This window comes from Spermophilus citellus (genome assembly GCF_964194105.1).
Source record: "Spermophilus citellus genome assembly, chromosome: 1".
NCBI classification, from domain to species: domain Eukaryota; kingdom Metazoa; phylum Chordata; class Mammalia; order Rodentia; family Sciuridae; genus Spermophilus; species Spermophilus citellus.
In genome coordinates, this window is record NC_138182.1 from 225,395,813 (window position 1) to 225,406,570 (window position 10,758).

Sequence of the window (10,758 nt, forward strand, 5' to 3'; positions counted from 1 at the left end):
TGCAACAGGTGGCCTTGGAAGGGTTGTAAGCAGAAAAGAAACATGATATCATTTGCTTTTTGAAAAGATCACTCTGGCCACTGGATAGAGGATCAATTGTAGGGTATCATAGCTAGAGGCTGGTAGAGAACTAGGAGGCTGTTGCTATAATCCATGTGAGAGATGGTGGTGACTAGGGAGAAAGCAACAGAGACTGACAGAAACAGGCAGGTTTGGGATGCATGCATTTTTAAAAATATATATTTTTTATTAGTTGTTGATAATCCATTATTTTATTTATGAATTTACATGTTGTGCTAAGAATTGAACCCATGGCCTCACACATGCTAGGCAAGCGCTCTACCACTGAGCCACAACCCCAGCCCCGGGATGCAATTTGAGTGCAGTAATTTGACAGGATTTGTGATGAATTGGATATGGGGAGTAGATGGAGAGGTAAGAAAGAAAATAACCTGTAGGCTTTGGGCCTGAGCAGTTGGGTGTTTACATTCCGGTGAAGGGCATGTGCCTAGCAAGGGCAAGGCCCTGGGATCAATTCCCAGCATCGCAAAAGAGGAAAATTTGCTGAGCAAATGAATGAATTCATAATTGAACAAATTTGCCTCTGTGGGAAATACCTTTCTAACAAATATTTACCATATATACAAAATACATATATAGGTATACACACACATACACACACAAGGGGGTAGGGAGGGAGAGTTTTGTTAGCTTTTCATCACTATGAAAAAACTACTTCAAATTTCATTCACTGAGGTGGATAAGGGCCAAAGAGGAGCAGGAAAGACTGCACAGTAAACCAAGAAGTCGACTTTGGCCTTTTCAGTGTGACCCCCTATTAGACACACCAGGGAAGGTATTAAGGAGGCAGTTGGATCTATGTGCCGGGAGCTCAGTAGAAAGGTCTGCGCTGAAGCCATGAATTTGGGAGTCATCCATGTATGGGAGCTGTGGGAGGTGGGACTTGGGAGGTGACCTACAGGGGTCATGTCACCATAAAGTAGAAGAGTGTGGAAATCCACACTCTGAGCTACCAACACTTTAAGGGTGATCAGAGGAGGAGATGTTAGCAGACACTAAGAAACTAGTACTGTGAGATGAGGCCAACCTGATCAGAGATTAGAACAGTTTAAATGACTTCTCTACCAACAGAAGGAGCTAGAAAATGGGGAGCTGCTGAAAGACTTTATATGAGAAAGATATGGGGATGTGTGCCTTATAACTATAAAACCACACCCATAAACCTGATGCATGAGAGAAGCATGGAGTAGCATTGGTGTCAATGGGGACAGAGAGATCATTAATAATAATCCAGAAAGAGCTGGTGAGAGCAGTGGCTTTAGGAATGGACAAGAAAGGAAGGAAAGAAATATATAGGAAAGAAATCCAGGGGTAGAATAGGACTTGGGAACCTGTGAGTTATATGTAGGTGACTTTGTGATGCTGGTACCTCCCACAGGATCAGGTTGAGCAAAACCAAACCCTGATGCAGAAAAGTTTTGAGCATGTTGGATTTGAGATACCCAGTTTCACCCAGGAAAGATGTCTCATAGATAAGAGGAAACAGGCCTGCAGGTGAAGGGAAATGTTTGAGTTAGCCAAAAAGGCCAGCAGCGTCAATATATAGGTCAGAGTGGAAGCTCTGAGCAGGAGACCTAGGGGTCCAGCCTCAAAAATGACTACCAACTTTCCAGGATGAACAGAATAAAAGGATGGGACAAGTCAGATTTGAGCAGCTGGCAGGAAGGTACAAGAATCAGCTCATAGGCCAGTGGTTGGTCCCAACATAACTTCTTCCAAGCCAAGGACTAAGTATGCTAATAGTAAAATAAAAAGTCACCAAAATGCTAAATTCCCTTAAGATTATAAATGTGGAGAGTTTGATCCTATCCAAAATAATGTTCTTACACAAAATGAAACACACACACCCAACACACACATACATACACTTAAGCAACACTTTCTAGATCTAGAAGGGGAATTTCACTCTGTTAAAAATTGAGATGTATTGGGTGCAGGGAAGACGATTTTAAAATACCTACATTTTCCAAACTTATCTAAGAATTAAAATGCATTTTCACCAAATTCTCACAACTACCAGTAGGCTTTTCAGAGAGGGTAATAAAGGCAAATTGGGAAATTTTTGGTCCTTGGATTTTGACCTGCACTATATATGTATATTTTTTTTATTTTTCCTGCTCTGCTTTTCGTCCTCAAATTGTTTTTTCCCTGCCATTACTATTCATTATCCCCCAATACACAAATATCTCATTTAACAAAACCACCTGAGAAAGAAACAATTTTATAACAAAATTGTCCGTGTTTTAAAACTAGCCAACCACCCTTATAAATCAGATGAACCAGTGCTGATATGGACTGTGCAGGCCTGTACCAACAGTTTTGAGACTTTATATCCTAACTTCAGTTGCTAGAAGTTAAAAATTAAACCAACAAATAAACACAAACAACCCTCTTCACATACTTTCTATTTGTTTGCAAAGAACTGGAAGTAAATATTACTGATTCTCCAAATCAAAATCTGTAGTTCATGAGGTTTATCTACAGGGTTCTCAGCCTCCCTTCCTGTATCTGTATTTTTTGCTCTTTCTAATCCAGATATCCGCTTTGTACCCTCCTGACCTCTTGTACCTTTCTCTACCAAGAACTGATGTTATGGTTTAGATATCCCACTGGGTCCCCAGTGTGGTGATGTAAGAGGTGCTAGGACCTCAAAGAGGTAGGGCTTAGAGGGTGTTTGGTTAGGTCATTAAGGGCATCGACCTCAAAGGAACTAATATAGTTCTCGTGGGACCCTGATTAGTTCTTAAGAGAGGGTTGTAATAAAACAAGCTTGGCCATTCTCCAGCCTCCTTGGCTTCCCTTCTCACCACGTGATTTTTCCCAGGCATGCATGCTCCCACCATGATGCCATCTGCCATGGGGCCTTCACCAGACCTAGCACCATGCTGCATAGACTTTCAGCCTCCCAAACAGTGAGGTAAATAAACCTATTTTATTTATAAGTTCTGAGTTTTAGGTATTTCATTATAGTAACAGAAAACAGGCTAATAAAACTAGGGAGGAAGGACTGTATTCTCTTCGCATGTTTACAGAGTAGCTGATTAAATGGAATCTACACATATTCATTGGTTGGTTCAGGCACTTTGGTGTCAGTGCATCTACATTAAAGTGCTACTTCAGTAAGGAATTTGCATCACAAGCCATTTTCTTAGTGAAGTATTTTGTGGGTAGAAGTGGTAGAGAGATGAGTAGGTTGTGGAGATGAAGAGATAAAATGGATGACAGAGATAAGTAAACAGGAATGGATAAGGAAATGGGAAAGTCCTTCAGTATTCAACTTACCTGCTCTGACACCACACCTCTATGCCTGCCCCACAGCCTACATTTCCCCTAGCCAGCACTAATATTGCAATTTCCTAATGTCATATCTCTTCCTACTACTTGACTAAGCACCTTGAGGGCCGAAGCTATACCTGTCTTAATTTTGGATTCCCAGACACAAAATAAGTTCGTATTCTCTCTCTCTCTCTCTCTCTCTCTCTCTCTCTCTATATATATATATATATATATATATATATAGCACTTTGGTGTAAGTGAATCTACATTAAAGTGCTACTTCTATATGCTATATAGATATATCTATATCTATAGATATAGATACACACATTTTGGGGGGGTACCAAGGATTGAATCTAGGGGTGCTTAACCACCTAGTCACATCCTCAGCCCTTTTTTTATATTTTATTCAGAGACAGGTTCTGAGTTGCTAAGTGCTAATCTACTGAGGCTGTCTTTGAACTCAAGATCATCCTGCCTCAGCCCCCCGAGTTGCTGGGATTACAGGCGTGTGCCACCACGCCTGGCTCAATACATTTTTACTGAATGAATAAATGAATGAACTATTGAGGTTAAGATGCAGAGATTATAATGTTGCTCTTTTAAATGACTAAAAAAGATTGAGAGAAGGACAATTTTTTATCTTTCCACCATCATTAAATGGTCTAAAATTTACTAGAGGCCAAATTGTATTATTATATTACATGCCTGTATACAAATATGTAACAACAAATCCCATCACATGTACAACTATAATGCACCAATAAAAAATGTGGAAAAAATAAAAGTTACTAGAAGCAGAAAAGCAAACACTGTCACCATCTTCTTCTCCTGGGTCCAAGAATGTTAGCCTCTGACCCTAATTTTTTTAAATGCACATTTGTGTTGCTGGGTACTCTTGGTGTTTCATTAATGGAGTGTTCAGAACAATGTTTATTAAGCATCTACTAAGCTCCAGGCACAGTGCTAGGCACTGAAGATATAACAACAGCCAACCTGGCCCAGTCCCTTGCACACCAACCTTACCATTTGATTGAGTTACTACTTAGTGAAATGTCTCGATCAGATACTCCTTCACCATCCATCCATTTTTCTATCCAACCAATTTGTTCCCTGTGTTTCTTATTTTATATAAATTTCTGAGAACAAAATGGATATATGGAACATATTTGTCAAATGAAGGCATACTCTAGCTTGGATTCTTTGGAATAATAAGAACATTAAAGCTAGAGCTGGACGCAGTGGCTCACACCTGTAGTCCCAGTGACTCAGGAGGCTGAGGAAGGAGGATGGCAAGTTCAAAGCCAGCCTCAGCAAAAGCAAGGGGCTAGGCTACTCAGTGAGACCCCATTTCTAAATGAAATACAAAATGGGGCTGGAGATGTGGATCAATGGTCAAGTGCCCTTGAATTCAATCCCCAATACCCACCTCCCTCTCTCTCTCTCTCTCTCTCTCTCTCTCTCTCTCTCTCTCTCACACACACACACACACACACACACACACACACAAGAATATTAACACTAGAGAGGGTTATGCTGGGAAATTTGAGAGAGGTGGGTTCCTGGTCTACATCTACATTTCTGTTTTTTGTTTTCAGACAGGTCTCACTAAATTGCTGAGGCTGGCCTTGAACTTGCAATCTTCCTGCCTCAGACTCCTGAGCAGCTGGGATTACAGGTATGAGCTAACCAGCTTGTGCTGGGATTATTTTATTCAACGTCTGATTGTCCCTCCCAATTGGCTCTCTGTCCTTCCTTCCCTGACCCTGCATCCTAGGAAGCTGATCTGTAGCGTGGATCAATCTCACTTCCAGGCAGGTTCAGACAACTGGTAGCATCAGCACAGGATTGGAAGCATGGGAAGTAGCTGTGTCCCTCCATGACAGCCCAGACCTCCTTCCCTGATCCAATATCTGCCTCTTCCTGTATCACACCACTACCTGCCTAGGGGTAGGAGCTATTTCCTGGCTTTCACTAGCCCACAGGCACTATGCCATCCCTTGACTCTGTCCACACCTGTGTAAATAAGAATTCAGCCTTTTTCTGAGTGGCCTGTGATTCAAAACCCATGTCCTTCAACCTCCAGATGTGGAAATATAAATTCCTGAAGAAAAGGCTCTACTTTCAATCTGTGACCTTTAAAATCATTTGGAGCCACATTGTGATATTACTAGTACTACATAGAGGGATATTTTTGTAAACAACGTATCGTAGGTTAGACAAAATTTTGCCAAGTCTAAGGTCAAATCTGAGATGCCAACTGAAACAAATGTCCAAGGAACCACGTGACAAATACTTGGCATGTCAAATTCCAAGTAGTCACAGCAGGGGGAATCGTGTTCAAGCTTTTCTGTGAAGCTGGCATCTACCTATGCCAGCACTTTCAACCAAGTTATATTCCTAACCCCAACAAAGCGCCATTTCCAACTGATCTCAAGTTACCCACCTATTTTGTTCACAGATTTTCCTCTGCCTAAGAGAGCTAGTCCCACTCATGTTTCTGTACATCCAGTCCCTTCCCACCCTACATGGCCAATGCAAACAGCTCCTTCTCCATAAATAGTCAAACTTTCTCTGGTCAACCCAACCATTAAACAGATTGTTTTCCTCTTGACCCATGGATCACTGTGTTTGCATGTTCAGATATCACTACCCATTTAGGTCAGAATTATTTATGGTCAGGTATTTTTTTCTTACTTCTGGGGTTTGAAGGATCCTGAGGGCAGGACAGTGTCTTATGTGTTTTTGTGTCCCTGACTGACTAATTGCAGGACTTCACAAGTTGAACTTTCTAACTAAATGTTTATTGACTGACAAAATAAATGAATGGCCAAATCAGCAACTGAAATCATTTTTGCTTGGGATGGTGATGTAATTTCTTCTGAGTCTCAGAAGACCAAACCATATTTCACACATTCATCCAGAAATAGAAAACTCACAAAAGCAAATGGCACTATATTTAAGGAGAAATATTTTCAGATTGTTTCCATATGTGTTTCTATATATACTGGCTTATGTAATATTTTAAATCCAATTCAACACCACGTGGCCACATATCTTCTGGAAGCCTATAACAATGATTTAGGTCAGAGCTTAAAAACAATAATAAAAAACTTCTTAAAGGAGTTTTGTTCATTTATCCTCCAGTTCTGTTAATTCTCTAGAAGTTTCCTTTCCAGGCTTGGCTCTGACATCACTGGCTATCTGTGACCTTCTCTGACTTCCCCAGACAGAACAGGGGAGTTTTTATTGCCCTTTGTACAGGCCTTTGGTGTGGCTTTTATCCCACTGCCCTATGGACATTTGTACGTCCATCTCCCAGTGAGACTGTGTGCTCCTAAGAGCAGGGAGCAAGTCTTCTTCACCTCAGCTTCTCCAACACCTATCACAGCACTCAGCACAGAAAGAGCACTCAATAGATGTGGTTGTAATTGAACTGGTCAAATGCCTGTTTTGCTCCCAAAACCTAACCCATACCTTCTTTGGTTTAAATCCTATGACATTTCTGAACTGGGTATGATTGAGGAAAAACACACACACACACACACACACACACACACACACACACACACACAGCTGCTCTTAGGAAATGGTATCCACATTTCTTATCTATAGACACCGACTTGACCAGATCCCAGTTTAGGTATCATGAATCACCTCCACATCAACTCTTTTTGCTCTAGGTGTAGGGTTGTACTTCAGCAACCTGACTTCCCCAGGAAGTTTACAACTCAGGAACATGTTCTGAACTAAAATAGGTAACATAAGATAGGGCCAAATTTCAAGTCATGGAATGGAGGAGGAAAGAAAATTAAATGGTTTGAGCCTTGACCCTGTGCTCAGCCCTCTGTGTACCATGACACTTTAAGCCCTCACGGACTCTGCAGGATCATACATTTGTAATACCCCACGTTGCAGCAGGACATCTCCAGGGGGTTGATAGGACATTCTTAAACACACCACAACTGGAGAATCTGTTGCAATGAGTTTCAGGATGGGGACAAGGGTCCAGTTCTGCACAGCCACGGGGCCACTGTGTTTTCATCAGCTTTTATGCTGCTGTGACTAAAAGACCAAACAAGAATAACTTTAGTGGAGGAAAAGTTTATTTGGGGCTCATGGTTTCAGAGGTTTCAGTCCCTAAACAGCCAGCTTCATTCCTCAGGATACGCAGTGAGGTTGAACATCAGAGCCAGAGTGTGGTGGAGGGAAGCAGCTCATGTGATGATCAGAAAATAGAGTGGGAGGCTGTACTCCCCAACTACAAATATATAACCCAAAGTCATGCCCCAGGGACCCATCTCCTCCAGCCACACCTTACCCTCCTTCAGCTACCACACAGTTAATCCCATCAGGGCATTCGTTCTTTGATTGGATTAAGGCTTTCATGCCTGATTATCTCTCCTCTAAACTTTGTCTCACATATGAGCTTTTGGGGGACACCTCACATCCAAATCGCAACACACTGATTCATCCTCTTCCAGACATACTACCTCCTTTCCTTGAAATTACCACTCTCTCTTCACCTGATTAATGACCCTGGTCCTGTAGTCCAATGAGTCTCCCACTGTGGTCTCCAAACTAGAGGCTTCAACATTTGTCCAGGAACTCATTGGCAAGGGCAAATTCTCATTGTTAGGACTGACTATAAATTTTGTGCACTTGTCCCAAAAAGCCCTCCAATGAGCCTTTGGGAAAGGACTGCTGGTTGACACCAGCATCCCAGAATACAACCTAGAGTTTTAAGTTACATGCCAAGTCCACCCTTGGCCTTTCTTGGCGCCATTACTATTCTCTGCAAACTTGTGTTACTCCTATGCTTTTGGCCTCAGGGAATGGCCCATGTCTCATTCATACCTCCTCTCTCTTGGCTCCCATCTCTGCCCCAGCACCTAGTAGAAAGCTCACGGTAGACCTGTCTGGAGGGAACAGACAGGCCTTCAGAATTGGGTCTAATGTGGGCCACTGCCATTGGGATTCCAAAGACTTGTGCTGAACTGTTTTGCAAGAAGACAACCCCCTCCCAGCAAGTCCTGAGCCTGTAGCCCAGTGATGGTTGGGATACCAAGTCGTCTGGAAAGGTGTTCCCTCTGGATAACAGTTGATTGCATGCCATTTTACCTCGATTGCCAGAGAAAAGTGACAGAAAAGTAGAAGGCAGCACTAAGTCAAGTGAATGAACTAAAACAGATTCAATAAACACATATCCCATTTTGCTGGTGCTCCTGGAAACCTTTGTTTCTGAACAAACATAAGCAATACAAAACCAAACACAACAACCAAGGTCGATGTAGTGGAACTCACTGACACTCATTTCTAAATATCTGGAAGATTTCAGGTGACAGGAGTTGACCCTGTGTCGCCTTGCAGGTGCTGTCTGTCTTTGTGCTTCTTGGTTTCTTTAAATCCTCAGACCCTGCTGGTTTACTAACTGGAAAGGCCTGAGGCCTCCCTTATCTCTGCATCAGAATCTTGAATAACAAACATCTTCTGGACTGAGTACAAGGAAGTCTGATTTCTCTGGGGTCAGAGACTGAAAAACATTGTTGCAAACCTGATGACAGGAGGCCCTGCTGGAAGAGCAGCAGGCACATGGGGACCCAGGGGGAGTTTTTATTTCAGGGCAGGAAGAGAGATCCTGGTTAGAGAAGCTGTCTGTGGGTTCAAGGCCCTAAGTAATAACAGAGGGAGGCGGTTGGTAGGCCAAGGCTCCTCCTTCAGCAATAGAACAAGAATTTTGGATAAGTCCACTCTCCTCACTTGCTGGACATACATACCATTCTCTCCACTATGGGATATCTCCCAAAGCTGTTTCTACACATGGGGTATAACTTGCCTTTGTCCCAACCATTCCTTCCAGATTCATCTCTGCTCCTTTATTGTCCTGGTGCCTTGAAGGGGCAGAAGAAGTGGGACTGCACCAGAGTTCAGGCAGCTGGGCAGCCCCTGCATGGGCAGTTTTGGGTCAGGGAGCTGGAACCACACTTGAGGAGCCAGAGCTCTGTTGCATGCCCGGACAGCAGCTGAGGCTCTGTGCCAAGGCTGCTGTGTGGCCTCACTGCTCCTGGCCTCTCTCCAGCACCCGTGCCAGGAAGGAACAGCCTGTCATGGGTAAGGAGTGGGCAACTAGATATTGGCAGCCCTGACTTCTCAGGCAGCCATGCCCTGCAGGACTGTGCTCCCTTGGCTTTCTGGATGGTTAGTTTCGCCATTAAAGGGAAGAGGGGGCTGTGGGAAGAAAGAGATAGACACAGATTCCTGTATGGTCTCTGATTTTAAATTTAAAATACTTTTTTTTTTTCCAGGCTCAGACACAAATTCACTTGTCATCACTTGGTTTCTAACAGAGGAAAAAATACAATGGAAAATTAGATCCCGTGTTACAATGTCATGGGTATAAATAAAATGAAAGGCAAGCTTGACGTCAGCAGTGAGGATTCTCACATTCCACTTAACTTCCTCATCATCAAAGAATCAGCTCAATTTACCCTCTTGGGTGATGGAAGCTGTTAGTGTAAACAGGTGGGGGCTCTGTCAATGAGGACCATGTTTCCCTCACAGTCCCACGGGGTGGGCCTCACTCCCCGGGATGGGCGTTTCTTGGGTTGGAGGTGACATTCCTAAAAATGTCACAATTCCTTCTACTCGTCCTCTCAGCTTTCCCCAGCTTATGCTCTTCCATTCAAATGTCCTTTCTCGGAGGTAGCCAGCTTGTCCCTCTACCAGACTTCCTAGGAATAGATTGAGTGGATGTTTCTCTTCCAGGAGAGAAAGGAGAAGGGGAGACCTGAGGGTCTACTTGTACCAGGAGTGGGTGGGTGTGGATGGTGGTCTCTGCTTCCCCCATCAACTTCAGCACACAGAAGGAAAGTGGTCTTCAAATCAGCCTGTGAGTGTTGATTCAGAGTTCAGAGTTCATACTCTAGAATATGACCGACTAAAGGAAGCTCATGGTAAACAATTTTGTAGTATAAACATCAATTGCAAGTTCTTTTGAAATCTAGCTATTCCTGTATTGGGTTTTCTCAAATAGTATCAAGTGCTCTTGTGCTCAGAAGCCACAAATAGACACGATGCGGTGTGCGATCCAACACATCTTTATCATCAAATGGCATCTGATTTCAAAGTGTGCCAAGGAATGCCGGCAAACAGGGCCACACTTATGCATAAACCAATAACCGTTACTACAGGTACGAGGAGTAACGTCTGCCATTCTCCGGTTTTATGTCTTGACTCCTGGGACAGAATCACTTCAACTCACTGCACCTAAGAGAGTGGCAGAGTCGTCCCAATTCACATGCTGCCAAACATTCAGATGCTAAGTTTTTGCTTTGAAATCATTACATTTAGCAAAAGTTTGTGAACTCCGCTCTGTGCTAAGTACTGTTCTGGTGCTGGTTA